The 24,876-nt window shown below is 40.4% G+C and overlaps 1 long non-coding RNA gene across 1 annotated transcript in view; it reads left to right on the top strand.

The window, feature by feature from the left end:
• The first annotated feature begins 1,154 nt into the window (after nucleotides 1-1,154).
• LOC110297099 (uncharacterized) overlaps nucleotides 1,155-24,876 on the top strand; it is a 39,629-nt gene continuing 15,907 nt past the window's right edge. The window contains exons 1-2 of the long non-coding RNA XR_002378248.2: nucleotides 1,155-1,245; nucleotides 8,617-8,696. This is a non-coding gene — a long non-coding RNA (uncharacterized LOC110297099). The remainder of the gene's footprint in view (nucleotides 1,246-8,616; nucleotides 8,697-24,876) is intronic.

The following is a 24,876-nucleotide window of genomic DNA, read 5'->3' as shown; positions in this document are numbered from 1 at the left end:
TCCCATTTCAGAATGAGCCATACCACTATCTTCCTTGGGTCTTCAACCTACAGACATCATATCATCATAACCATGTGTGCGTTTGTGTGTGTGTGTGTAGAACCATGGTTTCAGTGGGATAGTTGTTTATTCTACCTCCCCTCTAGTAAGTACTGAACCTTAGTTACCTTCCCCAGTAAGAAGAGAGAAGAAGCCCCCCCAAAATGTCAGCCAGTGGAGAGACATGTCTCCCCTTTGTCACAGCCTCCCATTAGCCCTTCCCTCGGGGAGACTGTTAGAAGTGGTACAGGACTCAGTGAGCTTTGGAAACCTCTCAGCAGAACCACCACTTGCAACAGCCTCTCACTCTATCCAAGGGGTACTTCTATAATGTGAGTAATTTGTCAGTGCCATGGAAACAGGGTGGAAAGGATAAAGGGGACATTTTTCTAGAGGAAAAAAATACTTACAAGGAATAATAACCAAATGTGCTATATTATTCTTTAATAGGTCGCATAAAAACATTCTGAGGCGACTTCTGGGGAGCATTAACACCAAGGTATTAGCAAAATCAGGTCACTAGAGTCAGTTTTCTTATATGTGATCACTGTACTGTATTTATGTAGAAGAATATCCTTATTTATGATGCATATGGATTATAGCAGGTGGTACTAGTTCCCAGGGATGCTGTAGCAAATTCTAAGAAGCCTGGTGCAAAACAGCAAAAATCCATCCATTCATTGCTTCTCAGTTCTAGTAGCATGCACATAAAATCAAGGTGTTGGATGGTGTCCCTTCCTGTGCCTTTGAAAGAGAATATGCCCTTACTTGGCCCAACTTCTGCTGCCTCCACACTATCCTTGGCTTGTGGCTGATAGCCCCCATATATGGCTTCTATTTTCACACTGTCCCCTTGTCTTCTGTGTATGTTAAACCTTGCTCTACATTCCTCCTGCAAAGAGACTTGCTATTGGATGCAGGGCCTACATAGATAATTCATGGTGATTTCTTCATCTCCATATCTTTGAGGTAATTATACTGGTAAAGACTTCAAATAAGGTAGCATTCCATCTCTTAAGAAACAGTACTGGTCACAGGTTCAGGGACTTAGAATGTGGAAGTGCCTTTGTGAGATCACCACTTAGCCTTCTATAGAAATGCAATAGTGTCTGACATTAGGACATCCGAAATTTACTTGAAGTTGTCTCAAGAAAATAAATATGGATGAAAAATATAAAAACTATTGGTGAAGGTACTAGTTAGTAGGTAAGTGTGAAGAAGTTCATTGTACCATGATAAATTATTTGTTTTGCTTAAAATCTTTATTATGAACCACATTAAATTCCTTCATTTTATCAAGAGACCCTCATTTACAGGGCTTTTGTTTTTCTAAGAGTGCAAAGTATGAACACTGGGGACAATTTTTGAGCTGATATTTGACTCTGGGGGGGGGGGAGATTCATTTGTTTTTTGAGAATTAGATGAAATTTTGCATATTAAGTTCCACTCACATTACATCAAAATAATCCTCAAATATTGACTACATTCCTGTGGCTGTGCTTATTTGATGAGTCTTGTAGAAGCTGCCCCTCCAATAGCCTACTATAAGCTGAGAGAAACACCTATGGGAAGAGGACCCAGGAAGTCTATAAGTTGCACACACACACAGTGTGTGTGCGTGTGCGTGTGCATGTGTGCACTCTCACATGTGCATGTATAAGGTACAAGACATGCAGAATATAATGTAGTTGCATAGAGTTTAGGATGGGCTTAGAGTAAAGAATGAGGCAGGGGCTGACGAGACAGGAAAATTCTAGAACAAGAGCAATATGCACAGACAGCTTTCAGGCTCAACACTCGTTTCTCTGACACAGTGCTGCAGGAGTGAATGCAAATTCTAAAAACCCATCACATGTAGAAAATTGCTTCAATGGTAAGTGGCTGTGACTCACCCTAAGTAGAAATCTATTTACCAGGCTTCTCTGTACTAAAACTCTTTCTTAAGAACAAATCTTCTGTCTTGTGAGGAGGTTGCTGTTTCTGGAGAGTCGGAGGAGGCGCCAGGATGATCTTGCCATCCCGGGGAACACCATTGTTCCAACAGAGCAGAGCTAACCTGCTCTGAGGGAGCACCCTGGTTGCCACCCTCTCCTCCCACACTGCAAAGTGTCAAAGCATCTCTAAGCAATTCATATTTCATATTCAGAGTGTCATTTCATTTTTAGACGAAGAACATGAGGCTTTTGCCTCCCTCGCATTTTCTCCTGCAGTCACCAAACATGTGCAAGATCAGGCAGAAGAGAAAGAAGAGTGACAAACATTTAAAGATGGCACACAAGTCATCCCCTCCCTGGAAAGACCTGGATAGTTTTTGGAAATGACGTTTTAGAATTACTCCTTTACATTGTTGCTTTCTGACCACAACTGAAAGAATTCAAATAAGAGATAAAATAGCAAACTCCAACATTTAAGATGAAAACTGCAAGGTTTCAAGAGTGTCAATAAAACTTTAATGTGACAAAGGCAACTGCAGATGAGCTTGCCATAAAACTGATGTCTTAACAAGTCCCAGGGCGATACCATACTTTGAATCAGAGGGGTACAGTGACAGTTCTTAAACATGGCCATACTTTATTTGTCGTGTTTGCTAATTGGTGTGACTAATTCATAGTAACCACCAAAGTTTGAGAACCATCAATATAGAGAGTATTGATTTTTTTCTCAAAGTCACAGTCAGACTTGAAATGCTTCAATTAACATTAACTGTTGCTAATAGCTCAGTCTTAGAACTTTCTAGAGTACTTTCCAATAAAGACACGACCCAGGATTGACTCCTGGTAGTTCTCCTTTAATTAAAGAAGGACCCAGGCAGTGCAATATTTCAGAGAAAAAAGAGAGGGAGGTAGGAAAGAAAGAAGGAGAGTGGAAGAAGGGAGGGAGCAAACAAGGGTCAGGGGGACAGGGAGAGGAAAGAGGAAAGGAGAAAAAGGAAGGGAGAAAGGGAGTGAGGGGAAGGGAGAGAGGGAGGGAGGGAAGGGCGGGAGGATGGGAGGGAGAGAAAGAGAGAAAAGTAGGAGGAGGAGAAGAAGAGGAGGAGGAAGGGGAAGGAGGAGGAGGAGGAGAAAGGGGAGGAGGAGGAAGAGGAGGAGGAGGAGGAGAAAGGGGAGGAGGAGGAAGAGGAGGAGGAGGAGGAGAAAGGGGAGGAGGAGGAAGAGGAGGAGGAGGAGGAGGAGAAAGGGGAGGAGGAGGAAGAGGAGGAGGAGGAGGAGAAAGGGGAGGAGGAGGAAGAGGAGGAGGAAGCAACATCTGCAGCAGCAGCAGGTTGCCCATACCCACCTTGTTGAGAAGGTACTGACCAAGCTGTCTACAGTATGCCCATCATCATCTACAGAAGCGTATCGTCTGAGGACTTGAAATGATGGAAAACTGGACTCCTCGTTATGCTTAGCTAAGAACTCAAGACCCTGAAGTTAAATGGAGCATAGGGTTAAACCCACCATCTATAGATATAAAAATAAAATCCAATAAAAGTAACAGCAAGCATAAAACCAAGACTTTCTAGCAAAGGTAAGAGAGAACAGCCAGGCAGTGGTGGTGCTCATCTCTAATCCCAGCACTCAGGAAGCAGAAGCAGGAGGATTTCTGTGAGTTTCAGGCCAACCTGGTCAATAGACAGCCAGGGCTACTCAGAGAAACCTTGTCGTCTTGATAACCAAAATGCAGGGCAGGGGACGGACACACACACACACACACACACACACACACACACACGAACATATTTTATAAACCCTGATACCAGACTTGTAGTTAGTTTCAGATTACAAATGAAGATTATAAAAGTTTGGGAATACACAGCTCAATAGTCTGAGATGAACAAGAAGTGCATTTTCTGAATGATGAACAAATAAGAACCTGTGACATCTCTGTGTGAGGGTGAAGAACACGTTGAGACAGACAAATCTTCCGTATCTAAGTTTCAGTGCCATGACTGTATCATGGTTTCCTGGTGGAAGTAATATAGTTACCTGCTCATCTTATGAGATCATTTCCTTTCAACACTTGCCTAAGCACACTGTGCAAAGGCCAGATCAGTAGCTACAAAAGTCTTTAACCCACTGGTTCTGAGTCAGACATCAGAAGACTTTTGAGTCATCTTGCTTGCACACATTTTACTTTTCCCGCTGCCAACCCAGGGAATATTTGCCTCAAATACAATGAGGTGCGCCCCCATCCTCATTCTGCTGAGTCAGATGTAGAAATCCAGGTCCTCCCCATATTTTTAAGATGCACTGTAGGTAGACGTGAGCTTGAGCAATGGCTCGACAGTAATATTACTACACCCACAGCCATAACAGGAAGCACGTAAAACGGTCCCCACCCAACCTCAGTTCTGAAGTCTCCAATCTGTGATCTCTTGTCATTGACCACATTTCTTTAAAAGTACTTAGAGCTAACCTTTCCCTACCTGGACTCAGACAGGTGACTGAGTATTGAACACATGATCTAGAGAGAATCTAGGGCTGTGTGTTGGACAGCTGATAACAACTTCCTGTGCTGGTGGAGACACACAGTGTGGCCATCCTCTGCTCTGAGAGCAACATATTTATACTCTAACTGATGCACAGGAACTCCCAAGAGAAAAGGAAGGGCTACTTCTTTGGCTAACACCCCGCCCACCCACACACACACTTCTAACTGCACTGAAGAACTTAGTGTAACCACAAATTGGTCACTATGTCCTAAAGATTTCTCCCACGATCTTACTCAATGAGGGGCAATTTCTGCCTTAACCACTCTGATGATGTTGCTCAAGATGACTCAATTGCCATGACCTTGTGTCAAGTTCTCTCATTTTAGAGTCGTACTCTGCAGTTCTGATGGAACTGGATAAGGCCTGGAGTTACCGGGCCTTATGACTTCTGCGTTGTTTCTTGTTTCTTGTGACTTACTGAGGATAGCACCTTGCTTATTTTCTGTTATAGCTGTGAGCAATCTCATAGACCACAGCTGTCTGGAAGTCAGGCAGCCAGTGTAATGCAAATAGCTTGTTATACTGAATTGATTTATTATGGTATTAGACCAAGTAGCCTACTTAAAAAAAAATGGTTGGTTAAAGAGAAAGGAAGAAAGAAAGAAAGAAAGAAAGAAAGAAAGAAAGAAAGAAAGAAAGAAAGAAAGAAAGAAAGAAAGAAAGAAAGAAAAAAGGGAGGGAGGGAGGGAGGGAGAGAGGGAGGGAGGGAGGGAGGGAGGGAGGGAGGGAGGGAAGGAAGGAAGAAAGAAAGAAAGAAAGAAAGAAAGAAAGAAAGAAAGAAAGAAAGAAAGAAAGAAAGAAAGAAAGAAAGAAAGAAAGAAAGAAAGAAAGAAAGAAAGATACTTCGGCTTAAAAGAAGAGCACAATATGGAAAAATTTGGAAAATGTATGAGTACAAGACAAAAATACCTGTTATCTCCCAACTTAGGGAGAGAGGTTTACTATCTTTATGAAGTATTTCTTCCATTTCCTTCTCAAAAACATCAAACTTTGTTTACCCAAATTAGTTATAAATCATACTAAGACCCTTTTTAGCCTTTCTTCACCAGGCTGGCTGGAGCTGTTTTAACAAACTCAAGTGCTGTTTTGGATTGGAATGATTTTAACCTTTTACTTACTTGGAAACGGTTGTGAGAAGCAACAATCCTCACTCCCTCACCTCTTGCTCTGCAGAAATTCTGTGCCCACCAACTTCATTCAATTATTGCCTTCCAAAGTGGTTGTACAAGTTTGCACTCCCACCAGCAATGGAGGAGTGTTCCCCTTGCTCCACATCCTTAACAGCATGTGCTGTCACTGAAGTTTTTTATCTTAGCCATTCTGACTGGTGTAAGATAGAATCTCAGTCATGTTGATTTGCATTTCCCTGATGACTAAAAGACTTTGAACATTTCTTAAAGTACTTCTCAGCCATTTGAGATTCCTCTGTTTAGAATTCTCTATTTAGCTCTGTACCTCATTTTAAAATTGGACTATTTGAGTTGTTGATATCTAACATCTTGAGTTCTTGATATATTTTAGATATTAGCCCTCCCCACTTTCTGTTCTATTAGTTTTAATGTATCTGGGTTTTTGTTGAGGTCTTTGATCCACTTGGACTTGAGTTTTGGGTAGGGCGATAAGTATGGATCTATTTGTATTCTTCTACATGCAGATATCCAGGTAGACCAGCACCATTTGTTGAAGATGCTTTCCTTTTTCCATTGTATGATTTTTCCATCTTTGTCAAAAATCAAGTGTCCATTGGTGTGTGGGTTTGTTTCAGGGTCTTCTATTCAATTCTGTTAATCAACCTGTCTGTTTCTATACCAATACTATGCACTTTTGTTTTTATCACCACTGCTCTGTAGTACAGCTTGAAGTCAGGGATGGTAATATGCCCAGAATTTCTTTTATTGTTCCGGATTGTTTTAGCTATCCTAGGTTTTTTTGTTTGTTTGTTTAGTTTTTAAATATGAAGTTGAGTATTGTTCTTTCAAGATCTGTAAAAAAATTTGTTGGAATTTTGATGGGGATTGTATTGAATCTGTAAGTTGCTTTTGGTAAGATGGCCATTTTCTTTTAATTAGATATTTTCTTCATTTACATTTCAAATGCTATCCCCAAAGCCCCCTACACCCTCCCCCTGCCCTACTCCCCAACCCACCCATTCCCACTTCTTGGTTCTGGCATTCCCATGTACTGGGTCATATGAACTTTGTAATACTAAGGGCCTCTCCTCCCATTGATGGCCGACTAGGAAGATGGCCATTTTCACTGTGTTAATCCTACTGATCTGTGACCATAAGGCATCTTTACATCTTCTTATATCTTTCTCATTTTCTTTCTTCAGACACGTGAAGCTCTTATCATATAGGTCTTTGACTTGCCTTATTAGAGTTATAGCATCAAGTTTTATATTGTTCCTGGCTATTTTAAAGGGTGTTGTTTCCCTAAATCCTTTCTTGGCCAGTTTATCATTTTAATAAAGAGAGCTTCTGATTCTTTTTAAAGTTAAATTTGTATCCAGCCACTTTGTGAAGTTGTTTATCAGCTGTAAAAATTTTCTTGTAGAATTTCTGGAGTTGCTTATGAATACTGCAAGTAGCAATACTTTGATTTCTTTCTTTCCAATTTGTATGATCTCCTTTAGTTTTCTCAGGCTCTAGCTAGAACTTCAAGTACTATATTGAATAGATATGGGGCGAGTGGGCAGCCTTGTCTTGTCCCTGATTTTAGCGGAATTTCTTTAAGTTTCTCAAGCTGGGTGTCGGGTTCCATTGTTTTAAACCGCACTTTAATTTAAGGCTTAGCCCTGCTGTAATACTGTCCCTTCTGAAATGCTTTTCCTTGTGGGTAGTTTTCACCTGCCTCCCTTGTTTCTACTGCAATCTTGCTCCTTCTTTCCTGCCCTTCAAGTGTCAGAGTGGGCTGGAATCCTTTCCGGATGCTGTTACCTCATGAATACTCTCATCTGTACCCTGGCTCTGAATGCCATCAAGGGATAAAATTTGCTCCCAGTGGATGCCTCACTTCAGACTTCTCACCAGAACAATAGATGCATAATTGTCTTGTTGTACATCTTTAAAATGTCTGACACCATTCTGCAGCTTACTATATTTATAACTCTTGGCTCCCACACCAAGCCCGGTCCTGGTGTTCTGTCATCTTCTAACATCACCCACCCGATCTTTTAGCCACAGTTGAGAATTATCCTGGACTCTCTTTTCTTTAGTCCCAAATCTAATTATTTGTTTTCCCCTCCAAAACACATCTAAAATTCATCCACATACTTACAACTCTATTCTGTCACAGCCCTGTATATCTTCCTCTAAACTTCATGCATTTCCACAGAAAATTAGCTGCCTTGGTGGGTAATATTTATAAGTCAAACAAATGCCAATTTCTATGGAGAAATCTTATTGTGCTCATAGCCCCAGTTCTTTACTTTGGGCCCAATTTCCTAACCCTCTACTTTCCATCTTACCCGGGGCAATTTCCCATCACCTGCTCTGCTCCTCTGGGCAGGATGATGTGTTTCTTGATCTCTCCAACCCTGGTAGCTTTCTCCAGTGGGTGCCCTCACTCCTACCCATCCCAACATCCCTCACTCCTCTAGCTACACACTCACCTGCTTAATAGCCCTTCCATCAGACACGACAGTGGTACATCCATCTTGAATGACATTTTTGGTAATTTTTAAACATATTTTTGCATGCCTTTATCACTGGAACCCAAGCAAAAACATTGGTGTCTTGTCTAACCCATTGACCTATATCTCATCCATCACTAGACTAGTGTTTAGACATTATTTTTGAATGAATAAATGACTTGAGTGCTCCACAGGCTACATGTACACATATAGTTATACATTTTGTTATCTTTTCTATTTTAATAGATTATTTTATTCTTTCACCAGTCAAACTAATACAATATGAATTACTTTTGCTATAATATGCATTTTCATAGATGATAGGAGTAGAGGATTTCTCATTCCTTACACTAATTATTCTAAGTGTTCTGGCCTGTTTCTTGTCTACAGGATATAGGAATACAGTTCAGTTTTGAGCATTATGATTCCGTGTACTTCATATGACATCTTACCTGTGTTATCTATTTGTTCACAGGAGGACAGGCTATGGATTTGCATCACTTGGCTGGCCTGTAAAGATATTTGTGGTTTTACTTCCTGAAGTAGACAAACCAGGTATTCTCTCTAGTTAAGTAGTCTTCATAATATCCCTACTATGCTCTTTCCTTCATTCTAGATCTTTAATTTCCCTAGGAAGAATATTATACTACCTGTCATGCTAAATAATGGTTTTTCCTTCTGCTAGAGTTAAAGCTTTTATGTGCCCACCACTGCCATATATACATCAAGGCTCTTTGCACTTAGTAGAACTCCCATCCAAGCATTTGTAATGATGACTATGCTTGCCTCAACGAAGCCTCTTGTCTTAGGAAGATCTGTTGTATCACACAAAAAGCAATAAAACCGTATATCCCAGCTTAAATACTATGTTATTAAGTCAGTAATAGGTTCTGAATATTAAAATCTGCTTTTTTTTTTTTACAACTGTTCAGATATATATCTTGCGCTCTTCCAAAAATCTGTTGGCGTAAGAGATAGGATAGTTACTATCAGAGCGTCACTCTGGAGCCTGTCCACCTGGCCTTGAGCTTAGTCCTGTTTTACTGACAGTGTGACGTTGGTCAAGTTACTTGATATGATGGCCAATCCCAGTTGTCAACTTGATGAGATCTAGAGTCACTTTGAAGAATGGCTTCTAGGCATAGCTGTTGAGTATTGTGTGACTTGAGGTGTGAAGACCTGCCCACTGTGTGTAGCACCACTCCCTGGATGGGGATACTGGATTGAAGAAGTAGAAGGACCAAGTCAAGAAGGAACATACATTTGACATTTTCTGCTTTCTGACTGTGAATTGAATGTGACCAGCTGCCTTAGACACTCACTGCCTATCTTCTCCATAATGGACTGTACTCTTGAATTGGGATCCAGAAGAAATCCTTTCTCTCTAAGCTGCTTTTGTTATTTAATCACAATACTAGAAAAAAAGAAATTATGAATCAAGTTTCTAGCACTTCAATGTTCTCTTCTATAAAATGCATATGACAGTGGGGCCCACTTAACTTATTCCTGTGAGAATTGATTTGTATAAACCATAAGCAACTCTGAGTCTTGCCATTGGAACATAAATGCACACAAGTGTGATGGCTATTAATCAAATTCTTAAAAGCAGGCAAACTGATTAAAAAGAGAACAAGAGATCTTAACAATTTTTTTACAAACTATGTCAAAGCAACATGTGAAAAGATGTTCCCCAACATGCTATAAGGGAAAAACAAATTAAAATAAAAAAGAAATAATATCCCAGCACCTGGTTGGTAAAATGGCAAAGTTGAGAAATTTGACAACACTAAATGTTGACAAGGACATAGATGAACAACTTCTGTTATTGATTAAATGAATGGAAAATACAGTCTACTTTTGAAGACTGTTCAGTTTTTATAAAGTGAAACATAGTCTTTTGGTAGGATCTAGCAGCCAAGAATCTTGGACCATCAATACTAAAAAAAATCTGTCCTCACAAGAACCTGCTTGCAGATGTTCGTTGCAACTATATGTGTTACTCCAAATATTTAGAAGCAACCAAAATGTCTCTGAGTTAGTGAATGTGAAATTAAAATGTTGTACATCCAGCAAAAGGAATATTTTCTCTGCTAAAAAATGTGCCATGAAAAAAATGTAAAAAAATAAAAAAGAAATAGTATATCATTAAGGGATAAAAGATAGTCTGAAATGCTACATAGTATCTGATTCTAAGTAGGAGACATTCTGAAAAAGGAAAAACAATGAAACACATGCACACACACACACACAAATTAGTGATTGGCAGGGGTCAGGGCAGCAAGCAATGAATAGGTGGAGGACTTGTAAGAACACTGTGTGATACACAGTACGAATCAGCAATAGCTGGTTCAGGTCCCATCCTGTGCAGTGTTCTGTGCATCCTGATGAGATCTTTGAATGTTTCAGTGTTGACGCCTTGGCTATAAATAAGGTGCCATTCTGGTGGGGGATGTTGGAAATAGGAGAGGCCAGTCTGGGATCTGGGAATAAATAGGAAATTTTGGTGTCTGTCTTTTAATTTGGCTGTTTAAAAAAGAAAAAACTGCACCGGAGGAAAAACAAAACAGTATTTTTGCAGCAAGTTCTTGAGAACTCTCATTCAAAGCCTCCAAGGCTGTGTCACCAGTGTTATTTGTACAATGCTTTCAGAGCTGACCTTTCGGTACTGGATCCATCTATCAATGTACTCTTTCCTGAAGAGAGGGGGAAGGGGAGTTATGATGTGCTTAAATTATCATCTCAAAAAAGAAAAGAAGTTATTCAAATGTACTTTCAAAACCAGCTTTAAAAAACACTTTTAAAACATTGAAATGTTTAACATATTTTCTAATTTTTCACATGCCTGGACAACTCTTCAGTTTTCAAACTTTGGGATAGGACATTTTTCTATTTATCCTTAAATATCAATCTATTTAAAATCTACTTCAGTCTTAGGTTTGCATTGCTGTGAAGAGACACCACAATAACAGCAGCTTTTATAAAGGAAAACATTTAATTGGTCTGGTTTACAGTTTCAGAGGTTCAGTCCATTATCATCATGGTGGAAAGCATGCAGAAGAGTTGAGAGGTGTACGTCTTGATCCAAAGGCAGCCAGGGGGAGACTGTCTTCTGCAGGCACCTAGGAGGAGGGCCACTTTCCACTGGGAGGTGTGTGAACATAGGACCTCAAAGCTGAACCCCACAGCGATGAACTTTCTCTAACAGGGCCACACCTACTCCAACAAAGCCACACCTCCTAATATTGCCACTTTCCATGGGCCAAGCATATTTAAACCACCACAACTATTATATTTTTTCCCATTCACAGTGTGGTGGGATTATTCTCCTTTCTTCCTCCATTTGTTTCAGTCAACTGAAGATGTATTAGGGCTTTTTTCTCCTCAAGATACCAATTCTTTGGTTTGCTTATTCTACTATCTTTCTCTATATCTCTTTATATATGAATTCTCTCAAACGTTTCTGTATTCACATCTTCTGCCTTGCTCAGTTTTGTCTTCTTGTGCATTTTCTATTTTTCTTGAGCTGAATGCTTCAATTACCTCAATTTTTTCTTCTTTAATAATGTTGATGCTGCCTGAAGCCATCTTGGTGTCCATGGGCTCAGCTGCTGCCTGGACCATATCAATTTGAGTGGCCTATACTGCCCCCTGAGGCTTGTGCTGCTGTCAAGGGCATGTCTGGGTCCATGGTCTTGCTGCAGAAAGGATCTGTGTTGGTCTATGTTCTTGGCCTTATTACAATGGAATACATATCAATGTCCATGATCTGTGCTATAGCCTAAAGTCATATCAATGTCTATGGGCTGTGTCCTTCCAGGGGCCATCTTGATGAGTGGCCTGCACTGACACTTGGGGTTATGGTGATTCTGGGTATGTGCTGCTGCCAAGGACCACAAGTGGGTTGGAAGCCCTGATACAGCCAATGTCAGAGGCCCATGTTATCTCCAAAAGCCAGGCAGATGTATGTGGTATGTGATGCAGCCTGAGACCAAGTTGTTGTCCATGGGTCACTCTGCCTCAGGGCGCCAAGTTGATGTGAATGGCCTGTGCAGCCACCTGAAGCCAAGTTTGATATCTGTGATAACCAGGTTTGATGTCTGTGATCAGGGCTGCCTCTGAGGGCTTTGTCTGGGTTTGCGGACCTACAGTAGTCAGCGGCCATGTTGCCAGAAACTATGTAAAAGCCCATGTTGGTGCTCCCACTGACGGCGAAGAGCAAGGAAGCTACGTTGGGAGTGATACTCTGAAGACACACAATTGAGAAAAGAAAGAGGGACATGGAAGGCTTCTCCGATATCTACCCTTCCACCTTTGCCCCCAACCAATGTAACAGCCTAAAGAGGAACCCACCAAAGAGAACTCAATAAAGTATGGTAAGGATGCTCTCCGCAATTGATGGCTTCTGATAGGGGTTTGAGAAGGAAAGGATTCAGTTCTATTTAAAGGGCAGGCCACTGAGAGTTTGATCATGCTCCAGCTAGTATATAGATAATGCAAACTGGACTTGCTTGTTTGTTTTTGGTTTTATTGGGGGGAAAGTTACAAGGTCGGAAGAAGAAGAGGAAGAGGAGGAGGAGATAAAAGAATTAGGAATTGAGTGGGATTGGGGTGTATGATACAAAAGGAAGAATAATTAAAATATAATGTTAAATAAAAAATTAACGATAGCATTGAAACTTATGAATTTTTTTCTGGCACAGAAAGTGTGTAGTCCCAGTTCTCTATTTTGGTAGCTATCAAGCCTTTTATAATGATAACTCCTTATTCTTGTTTTGTTTTAAGACAGAGTCTCTGTACATAGTTGGTTGTCCTGAAACTTGCTATCTAATCAAGGCCTGCCTAGACCTCATAGTAATTTGCCTGCTCTGCCTCCCAGGTGCTGGGATTAAAGGAATATGCTACCCTGCCCAGCTAAACCTCTTCATTCTTGAACTGAAACTTTACATTTATTAATTTGTTTAGAAAACCTTCAAAGATTATCTTTCAAGCAAATTTTGTGAGTGATGTAATTTTTAGCTTCTGAGTGTTCAAAATCTATGCCCACCCTGAGAAAATGGGAATAATGCATGGCAAATGTCTGAATCTCAAAACTCTGAATATATTGTCAATAGTGCTGGCATTTGTCTTAGTTAGGGTTACTATTGCTGCGATGGAAAGCCATGACCAAAGCAACTTGGGAAGGAAAGGGTTGATTTACTCACAGTTCCATATAATATAAAAATTAATTGTCAAAAGCAGTGAGGGCTGTAACTCATACAGGCAGGAACTGATGTAGAGGCCAAGGAGTGGTGCTGCTTACTAGCTTGCTCCTCATGGCTTGCTCAACCTGTCTTCTTACGGGACCTAGGATCACTGGCCCAGGGATGGCACTGTCCACTATGGGATTGGTCCTCCCCAATTACTATCCAGTCTAGCATTTAACCACATATTTGTATGTGACTGGTCAGGTTTAAATATCTATATGTGACCAGTAGCTACCTATTTCATAACACAGATCTAGGATAGTCTCAGCATTGCAACATGGCTTCGTGGACAACAGTGTTTATTCCATTGGTTCATTGGAGAGGTTGTCCAAGTTGTCGCTCCTAATTAATGCCAGAAGAACTGAATGGGAAACGGGGTGACTCAAGGCAGCCACGCACTTGACTGTAATTTGCACAACAGGCTCGTTTTTATTATTCCACTTCCTTTGATAATAACAGAGCTCACCAGAGAAGCCTGCACGTGCAGGCCAGTATGTTCAAGGTTATATAAAGCAAAGCAATGCTTATTTGTGTTCAGAAAATAAACGTCCAAGGTATGGGAACATCATTTGCCCTAACTATTCTCTAGAAATTGAGGAAGATGACAGGGACTCCTTTGTTCTTTCTTGAAATCGTTGGCATTCCAAATTCCCTTGGGAAATATCAATCAACATCAGATGTTCCAAATCCCATGCCACAAATTCATTATACCTTTCTTTCTTTTTATTTATTTTTTATTTTTATTTTTTAATTAGGTATTTTCCTCATTTACATTTCCAATGCTATCCCAAAAGCCCCCCATACCCTCCCGCCTAATCCCCTACCCACCCACTCCCACTTTTTGGCCCTGGCGTTCCCCTGTACCGGGGCATATAAAGTTTGCAAGTCCAATGGGCCTCTCTTTCCAGTGTTGACTGACAGGCCATCTTTTGATACATATGCAGCTAGAGTCAAGAGCTCCAGGGTACTGGTTAGTTCATAATGTTGTTCCACCTATAGGGTTGCAGATCCCTTTAGTTCCTTGGGTATTTACCCTAGCTCCTCCTTTGGGGGCCCTGTGATCCATCCAATAGCTGACTGTGAGCATCCCCTTCTGTGTTTGCTAGGCCCCAGCATAGTCTCACAAGAGACAGCTATATCAGGGAACTCCTAAACCTGATAAACAGCTTCGGTGAAGTAGCTGGATATAAAATTAACTCAAACAAGTCAATGGCCTTTCTCTACACAAAGAATAAACAGGCTGAGAAAGAAATTAGGGAAACAACACCCTTCTCAATAGTCACAAATAATATAAAATACCTTGGCATGTCTCTAACTAAGGAAGAGAAAGATCTGTATGATAAGAACTTCAAGTCTCTGAAGAAAGAAATTAAAGAAGATCTCAGAAGATGGAAAGATCTCCCATGCTCATGGAATGGCAGGATCAACATTGTAAAAATGGCTATCTTGCCAAAAGCAATCTACAGATTCAATGCAATTCCCATCAAAATTCCAACTCAATTCTTCAACGAATTAGAAAGAACAATCTGCAAATTCATCTGGAATAACAAAAAATGTAGGATAGCAAAAACTCTTCTCAAGGATAAAAGAACCTCTGGTGGAATCACCATGCCTGACCTAAAGCTTTACTACAGAGCAATTGTGCTAAAAACGGCATGGTACTGGTATAATGACAGAAAAGTAGACCAATGGAATAGAATTGAAGACGCAGAAATGAACCCACACACCTATGGTCACTTGATCTTTGACAAGGGAGCTAAAACCATCCAGTGGAAATAAGACAGCATTTTCAACAAATGGTGCTGGCACAACTGGTGGTTAACATGTAGAAGAATGCAAATTGATCCATTCCTATCTCCTTGTACTAAGGTCAAATCTAAGTAGATTAAGGAACTCCAAATAAAACCAGAGACACTGAAACTTATAGAGGAGAAAGTGGGGAAAAGCCTTGAAGATATGGGCACCGGGGAAAAATTTCTGAATAGAACAGCAATGGCTTGTGCTGTAAGATCGAGAATAGACAAATGGGACCTCATAAAATTGCAAAGCTTCTGTAAGGCAAAAACCACCATCAATAAGACAAAAAGACCACCAACAGATTGGGAAGGGATCTTTACCTATCCTAAATCAGATAGGGGACTAATATCCAATATATATGTAAAGAACTCAAGAAGGTGGACTCCAGAAAATCAAATAACCCCATTAAAAATGGGGCTCAGAGCTAAACAAAGAATTCTCACCTGAGGAATACCAAATGGCTGAGAAACACCTGAAAAAATGTTCAGCATCCTTAATCATCAGGGAAATGCAAATCAAAACAACTCTGAGATTCCATCTCATACCAGTCAGAATGGCTAAGATCAAAAATTCAGGTGACAGCAGATGCTGGCGAGGATGTGGAGAAAGAGGAACACTCCTCCACTGTTGGTGGGATTGCAAGCTTGTACAACCACTTTGGAAATCAGTCCGGTGGTTTCTCAGAAAATTGGACATGGTACTACTGGAGGATCCAGAAATACCTCTCCTGGGCATATATCCAGAAGATGTTCCAACTAGTAAGAAAGAAACATGCTCCACTATGTTCATAGCAGCCTTATTTATAATAGCCAGAAGCTGGAAAGAACCCAGATGCCCCTCAACAGAGGAATGGATACAAAAAATGTGGTACATTTACACAATGGAGTACTACTCAGCTACTAAAAAAGAATGAATTTATGAAATTCCTAGGCAAATGGTTGGACCTGGAGGGCATTATCCTGAGTGAGGTAAGCCAATCACAAAAGAACTCAACTGATATGTACTCACTGATAAGTAGATATTAGCCCAGAAACTTAGAATACCCAAGACACAAGATACAATTTGAAAAACACATGAAACTCAAGAAGAACGAAGACCAAAGTGTGGACACTTTGCCCCTTCATAGAATTGGGAACAAAACACCCATGGAAGGAGTTACAGAGACAAAGTTTGGAGCTGAGACAAAAGGATGGACCATCTAGAGACTGCCATATCCAGGGATCCATCCCATAATCAGCCTCCAAACGCTGACACCATTGCATACCAACAAGATTTTGCTGAAAGGACCCTGTCTCATAGCTGTCTCATTATACCATTCTATGCTGTTAATTCAAACCCTAACAGATCACTGTATTGATTTCTAGTGTGTAGAGGAAACTACACTTAGTTATCTTTTTATTCCATTATAGAAGAACTGCACTTTATGAGTAGGGTTTATAGAATTCCAAAGTTTCTTTTTAAATTCTGTTGATTTTGCTCTAGAATACCAATCTGCATCCATTCTCCTGGTACCCTCTTTAGCTATGTGTTTGGGTTTTCTCTCTCAGTTAGCCTAACTTCTACCTTGGCCTCAGTTTCTGTCTTTTGTCATCATTCAGTCTTTGCCATATTTTCCTTTCTAGGAAACACTCCTTAAGTGAATTTTCACACCACTGAGTCCATTTCTTATGCGCCGAAATGCACAGTTTGGTTTTTCTTGTAAAATTTATATTTTAATCCTCCATTTTACATCTGGATCCTATTACTTCTTATGTTCATGTGTTTTATACATCTTGTCTTGTTTGGATTCTTCCTTCTTGTCTCATGGAGACTGTGATGTGTTAATTGTTGCTGAAACTCTTCAGCAGTCCAGTCAGTGTCCTATCAAAGACCAAGCAATCGCTGTCCTTCCAAATCCTTCCCAGTGTTTTACACTGTGTCTTCATAGTCTTATTTTAGACCCCACTGCCTGCCCGTTATCTCAAAAGAAGATCTGAATAATAAGAGTGTATTACAATAATAGGCAACATTTGCCTACTTCCTTCTCTGTATTAACTCTTAATGTCTAGATCTTCAGCGAGGCATCCGTTGTTGGCCTTCCCTGCCCCAAGCCAGGTTTTAAAGTGTCTGCCCTACCCATCATCTGTTTGAGGTAAGTAACATTTCACTGACAGCAGCTCTTTTCTGGCCCATGTTTTCTGGGCCTTGCTTCTCAAATAGCATGAAAGGACAGAAGGCAGTTTCCTCTAAGAACAGGAAGCCTCCCAAAGCAGTCATGTGTGATAAAGATGTAGCCTCACAAGCTCTGGGTATAGGAGCCCCTCGAAGCTTGGGTTATGGTCTGTCTTGAGAAACAAAACTTAGGAATGTCACCAATCAAAGGGAAGATGAGAGGACCTTTCCAAGTTTGTCAGCTGTCAGAGTTCCACGGATTACTCCCAGATCCTGCAATGAGTTTTCTCTACAGATTGATTTTCAATCTTGCTGTTTGTCATTTTTTTCTGTTTTCATATGCTTTCAATACAAATATTAGAGAAACCTTCCCCAGGACACTCAGAAACAGGAGGACAAGCCCCCTGATCCCAGGACAGCGATTATAGACTCTGTAACAAGGAAGGACTCTCCAGGATACTCTAGGCTCTGTTCCCATCTTTTCTAGAATGGGATAACCCAGGGACCCAAGTTTGCCTTCCTTACACCCACCCTTTTCAGAGTTCAAATCCCAGGTGCTCTCAGACTCCCACAGTTGTGATACAATACAGGATACATACAGATGAAGTTCTGTCTGTACTGGGCTCTTCGAAGAACTTGGAAGAACTGTAATCCTCTTCTGCTCCTTGGTGCCTACTCGTGCCTACCTTGCTCATGTTCCTAATCAGATGGCGTGGATGCCCTGTCTTAGAGCATCCCTGCGAGAGGAAGGGTGGTGGTTACATTCCTTCCATCAATCAAATTCTGTTTTTAAACAAACACCAGACTTTATATGCATGGTTATTTTTACTGCTGTTTTCTTATTACAAGTGAGTTTATTTACAACATGAAAGCATAGTTGATTAAAAGAAAAAAATTCTGCATTTTATGATGCAAATATTGAGAAGGTTACAAAGAAACATGTTGTTTGTGAGATGACATTGTTTCCTGGTGAAGAATTCAGAGTCTGAAGTCAATCTATATTGTATAATCTGGTATGAAAATCAAGTTCTCAGAATTGTTCATGGAAATAGAAGCTGTTACATATCAGTTATCACTGTTGTTCTTAAAGGTACTTATCATCATAGAAAACACATCCAAAGGATACCTAGCCTTGCACGTTTTTTTTTCATGTATAGATTTGATGGGTACTTAGAAGTGATGTTAGTGATATAAAGTCCTAAATTCCCTGCCAGTGCAGGCAGACCCCAGTTTTGGTTGCTGCATTTTATAAAACAAAAAAGAAAGAAAATAAGAGTTATTACTTTGAAAACTATTGAAGACAAAAGCCATTTTCTGAATCTGTCCTCAAAAACCTTATGTTATCTTAAGTAAGAAAAAAATTTAAAAAAAAATGAAAAATAACCTTGCAGAGCTGACATTGTTTCCCAGGAACATAATGTTAGTTTATTCCTTTTCCGTTGCAGAAAATAATAAGCCTTATGTTAATATAGCCAAACACAACCTGGAGCACGTAATCCACAGGACAGACCTACAAATGTTTGATCTGGATAGCAGGAAGCACACGTTCTGCCGTTCCGCTCCCAAAATAGAAAACCTATTTAGCACTTTGTAAAACACGCTAAATGAAGTTTGCTCTCTCCTGCACATAGAGATTCTACTTCATTTTGTGCCAGCAAAATTTTTGAAAATTGCATGAGGAGAGAGCAATTTTTGGCACTTTGGCTAGGAGTACAAAATGTTAGCAAATGGGGCTGAAAGGATCTTAAGTGTAATGCTGGAATAATATTCACACAACACTGGCTGCATCTTCATTTTTAACCTATTTACATATTCGCGGGAAAAAAAATGCTTAGCAGTTATTTGTCTAAAGGGGCCCATTTAAGGGGAAAATGGCATTCACAATTTTTGAATGCATTAGTCAAGAAGGTTGCTGTGAATAACAATTCATAAAGGAAAATATCATTTCAACTATCATAGAGGTGGAAGGAGAGGGAGTGGAATTCTGGACACTGGTGTTAGTTTTCATAGAGACAGAAAAAAGAAGGAAGGGAGAGAGGAAGAACTAAACTCAGGAAGTATCCACAGATGGAGTGCACTTGGAGAGAGATGCTAAACCCGAGAATGATCGTCAGATGTCCAGTGTCCTAACATGGCTCTTCTAATGTGTGACTGCTGGCCAAGTACAGGATTCTCTCTATTAAAGAAGTCTGGCATCCATCTGTAAAAAGGAATCTGCTTCGATCCAAAGCAGATTTATCTTCCATCTTCTGTGTGCACAGCACAGCAATAGGAACTGGCTTATCTGTCTATTTCACAGAGAACTTACATCATGTTAGGACTTACACATATACACTGTCCTCATGAAATACTGAATGGACACCCAAGAAGGACAGAGAAGAAACAACACATTTGGGGTGTGGGTAGGCTTCTCTGAGAGAAGATACTGAGATGGAGTTCGTTCCACACTGAGGAAGAGTGAAGGAAGGACCAGGGAGCAGAAGGCAAACTTTCATTTGTTTTTGCACGTAATTTTTTAAAAAAATGAATCAGGGTAGATACAACAGGTGTAGCAAAGCCTTAGCCTTCCCTGTTGAGAACTGAGACAATGAAACACATTGGCTGCCAGAGCCTCCTCCAATTGGCCAAAAAATGGTTGAGTGCTTTTACTCCTGCCTGGCTGAATCGCTGAATATGGACCATCCTTAAAAGGGTTCTGGACATTGAATTTTTTTGTCTGACACGATCCATTTGTAAGGCTCTTTGGGAGTTTCAGACTAAAGTACTCATTTAGGAAACTGAACAAAAACTTCAGCAGAGCAAGCTACAGTGGAGTCAAGAAGGAGTTCAACACTGTGGGATCATCTAGCTGAACATGAAAATGGTTCATAAGCTACAGTTCTGACTGTGCTCATCACTGTGTCCAATATGGTTTGCACAGAATGCCAGTTCCATGAAATGTTAATAATATTAGTTTCCATAAAACTATGTTTTAAGATCAAACAATTTTTGAAAATTATGATGGTTTTGAGTGGGAACAAAATAGCCAGTCTACAAACACTTTTAAGATGGCCACTACCCAGGAACTATAAAGAAAAACAGCCAATATAGTGGCATAGAGATGTTTACAGTCTTTCCCACTCACTTCCATCCCCATGCCCCCATTCCTCTGGAAGTTGCTAATGCCTATCATGTGTGACACTAATGAGCACGTCTCCACAGGTCTAGGAGACTGTTAACAAGACTTGTGTAGATTACTAATAGCCCAACATTTTCTGTGGTTTGAGGACACTATCCATTGTGAAACTGTAGCAGGGGCTTGAGAAGATGGCCACATTGTATCTACATTGTATCTGTTAGGAGGTAGGAAGTGATGAAAGCTGCTTCTCCATTTTATGCATTGGACAGTTAGGTCTTCCTCCCACCTCCGTCTAGGTATTCCCTCCCAGACACGTCCAGAGGCTTGTCTTTTAGCTTGTGTCAAGTTATCAATAAATATTAAGCATCCCTAGTCGACCAGTTGTCAACTTGACACCCAAACATATCATTAAGTCATAACCTTGTACCCTTCCCCATCCCATAGTCTTTAATAATTCCAACAATGTTAGAAAGTCCAAGTATCATTTAAGATTTAAGGCAATAATTTAACTGTGACTATTAAAAAACAAAAACAAAATAAACAAGTCACATTGAATAGCATACATCTTCTCCTTCTAAAAGAGAGGAATGGGGACATAGCCAGGAAAGATTTTACGAAAGCAAGAATAAGACCAGCAGGGAAAAACATCATATCCTGCACCTCCACATCAGCACCTGGGATACAGACAGAATCAGCTACATCCTAAAGGGCTTCTGTAACTCCCTTCCTCTCCAGATGTGCTGCTCACAGTACATAAAGCCTCTCCTTCTTGGGCTGATTTCATTCCACAGCTACAGTTTTCCTTAGCAGAGATTCCATGGTACTCCTATATCCAATACTGTGGGGTATACACTGCAACTCAGTCTCATCTTCACAGCTTCATGTGATAGACTTTCCAGGCTACATTGAAGAGACTCTGACCAAGCTACATATGATCTGGCCTCAGTGGTTCTCTGAAATCATGGGAAATGAATCCAGGACCCCATTCATTTTGCATCCTTCAGACCTACAAAAGTGGTGCCATGTGGACACTGCTGCCAAGTTCCCTGTCAGTTCAAAATGTAGCATGGTGCTCCTTGAACAACACCTACTGGGCTCTTGGTGATTAATTTGTGAGAGTACTTTCCTAGGCAGGTTTTTTTGTTTATTTGTTTGTTTACTTGTTTTTGCGAAAGGAATCCTGCAGTATTCTCAGTTCTGGCTTTATCCTTCCAAATATATTTACCTTTTCCACCTGTCAGAGCCTTTAATGAATGTGGTCTAGAAGCATTTTTTTTAATTTCCCAATGAAAGTTTTTCTTTAATAATTATAAATGCATTGTCAGTTTTACTGTCCTCGCTGGCAAGTTTAAACTTCTTCCCTCTCTGTCATGACCTGCATGGTTTTGAGATTGACCTGAAGGCAGCAACTTGGAACAAAGAAGAAGCAATAGATACATATATGGAAGATCTGAGGTTGGGTGAGTCATGCACTCTGATGGAGACACACCAGCAGTCCAGAAACTCATCATGCTTCTTATTTACAGATGAACAAAGAGGCAGAAAGTAGATTACCTTGTTTTTATAGGAAGTCTCTGTAGGAAGAAGTCTCAGGCTGTAGTCATCAGGGAGGACAAGCTAGTGTTGATATTTTTTGCACTCTGTCAACTTCCGTACTTGGACCAGGGGAAGCCATTGCCATTCTCTCTCCCAAGCCCAACCTGGGGAAGGCCTCACTGTGCTGATAGGTCTGAGGCACTGGGGCCTTTCACATGGGTCTGGTCACAACATGAATGCTCATTTACACAGGGGTACTCTCTCTGCCCATAACTATTCTTGTTAAACTTGACATTATTCATGTTTTGTTCTTCCATTTTCTATAGATCTGACTAGAAACACTGAGTGGAAGACATAACACAGCTTAAATGCTATGATGCCTTGAAATTTCCTCTGCCAAAGAAATACATTCATTATTTGTAATTTAATCTCAAGATCTCAGGACATGGGTAGAACATAACCAAGTCTATTGTCAAAATATCAAGAATGCCTTCTAGCCCAATTTTTAACAGAGTTTTGTTCTCCTTTAAAACCCCATCACCTACTTCTGCTGTTGACATTTCATTCAGTATTCTTATCTTCCATGTTCTTGCCAGAACGGTCCCTTAAGCTCTGCTCACAGTATTAAAGGACATTTCTATTCAACTTTGACACTCTTCTACATTCCTTAAATCAGTTCCTCCCATAAGTCAATTTCAAACTCCTGAGAAAGAAGCTGAAGAGATTGTTAAGAGGACATGTTACTCTTATAGAGGATCCATGTTCAGTTTCTAGCACCTATAGGATAGCTCACAATCATCTGTAACTCCAGTTTCCGAAGATCCAAAGCCCTCTCCTGACCTGCTCCGACACAGCAAATACATGATGCACAGACATATGTGCAGGCAATATTCACATATATACAAAATTTATGGAGGACAGGGGAGGGAGGGGAAAACTACAGTCAAAATGTAATATATGAGACAAGAACTTTAAAAAAGAAAAGAACAATAAACATTAGGCCATTTATAGCAAAAAAATTAATGCTATATAAAATGATACAAATGTTATTATTATTAGTTTTGAATAATATTTATATTTATCTTTGAAATTTCAAAAAAATATTTAAGTCTTAAGAATCACGTGGTTAATCCCAGATCCATCAGAGACCAGTGTGCGTAGGTCAGCTCACAGACTGCAAAGGGTGAGCAAGAGAACTGCAGAAGTGACACAGCTTCTGGGAAAGGCAGAAGCAACACAGCTTCTGGGACAGACAGAAGCAACAAAGTTTCTGGGACAGGCAGAAGCAACACAGCTTCTGGGACAGGCAGAAGTGACAAAGATTCTGGGACAGGCAGAAGCAACACAGCTTCTGGGACAGACGCCATTTCAGGCTCCAGACATCCCAGCACCTTCCCCGCCAGAGGAGAGTTGTCTGCCCTGGAGGGCTCTGACCACCAGAGCAGGTGAGAGAGCTATCTTGTGTCCTTTGCCCCTCAGAAACCAGTCTGTGCAGGTGAGCATGCAAACTGCAGAGGCAACACATCTTCTGGGACAGGCCCTATTTCAGGCCTTCATCTTCAGCCAGGAGGCAGGACTGAATGCCAGATATCTGTGCACCTTCCCTGCAAGAGGAGAGCTTGTGTGCAGAGAGTACTCTGACCAATGAGACTCAGGAGAGAGCTAGACTCCCAGGTCTGCTGATAGAGGCTAACAGAATCACAGGAGGAACAAGCTCCATCCAGAGACAACTATAACAACTAACTCCAGAGATTACCAGATGGCGAAAGGCAAACGTAAGAATCTTACTAACAGAAACCAAGACCACTCACCATCATCAGAACCCAGCACTCCCACCTCAGCCAGTCCTGGATACCCCGACACCCCCGAAAAGCAAGACTTGGATTTAAAATCATATCTCATGATACTGGGAGAGGACATCAAAAAGGGCTTTAATAACTCACTTAAAGAAATACAGGAAACACAACCAAACAGGTGATGGAATTGAACAAAACCATCCAAGACCTAAAAAGGGAAGTAGAAACAATAAAGAAAACCCAAAATTAGACAACTCCGGAGTTAGAAACCCTAGGAAAGAAATCTGATGCGAGCATCAGCAACAGAATACAAGAGATGGAAGAAAGAATCTCAGGTGCAGAAGATTCCATAGAGAACATGGGCACAACAATCAAAGAAAATCCAAAATGCAAAAAGATCCTAACTCAAAACATCCAGGAAATCCAGGACACAATGAGAAGACCAAATCTATGGATAATAGCAGTAGATGAAAATGAAGATTTTCAACTTAAAGGGCCAGCAAATATGTTCAACAAAATTAAGAAGAAAACTTCCCAAACCTAAAGAAAGAGATGCCGATGAACATACAAGAAGCCTACAGAACTCTAAAATAGACTGGACCAGAGAAGAAATTCCTCCCAACACATAATAATCAGAACAACAAATGCACTAAATAATGACAGAATATTAAAAGCAGTAAGGGAAAAAGGTCAAGTAATATATAAAGTCAGGCCTATTAGAATTACACCAGACTTCTCACCAGAGACTATGAAAGCCAGAAGATCCTGGACAGATGTTATGCAGACCCTAAGAGAACACAAATTCCAGCCCAGGCTACTATACCCAGCCAAACTCTCAATTACCATAGATGGAAAAACCAAAGTATTCCAAATTCACACAATATTTTTCCACGAATCCAGCCCTTCAAAGGATAATAAAGGGAAAACACCAACACAAGAATGGAAACTACACCCTAGAAAAAGCAAGAAAGTAATCCTTCAACAAACCTAAAAGAAGACAGCCGCAAGAGCAGAATCCCAACTTTAACAACAACAACAAAAAAAAAAATAACAGGAAGCAACAATCACTTTGCTTTGATTTCTCTTAACATCAA

The sequence above is a fragment of the Mus caroli genome, unplaced genomic scaffold (assembly GCF_978045245.1).
Source record: "Mus caroli unplaced genomic scaffold, Mus_caroli_1 scaffold_7, whole genome shotgun sequence".
In the NCBI taxonomy this organism is placed as follows: domain Eukaryota; kingdom Metazoa; phylum Chordata; class Mammalia; order Rodentia; family Muridae; genus Mus; species Mus caroli.
This window is presented reverse-complemented; position numbering and strand designations above follow the sequence as displayed.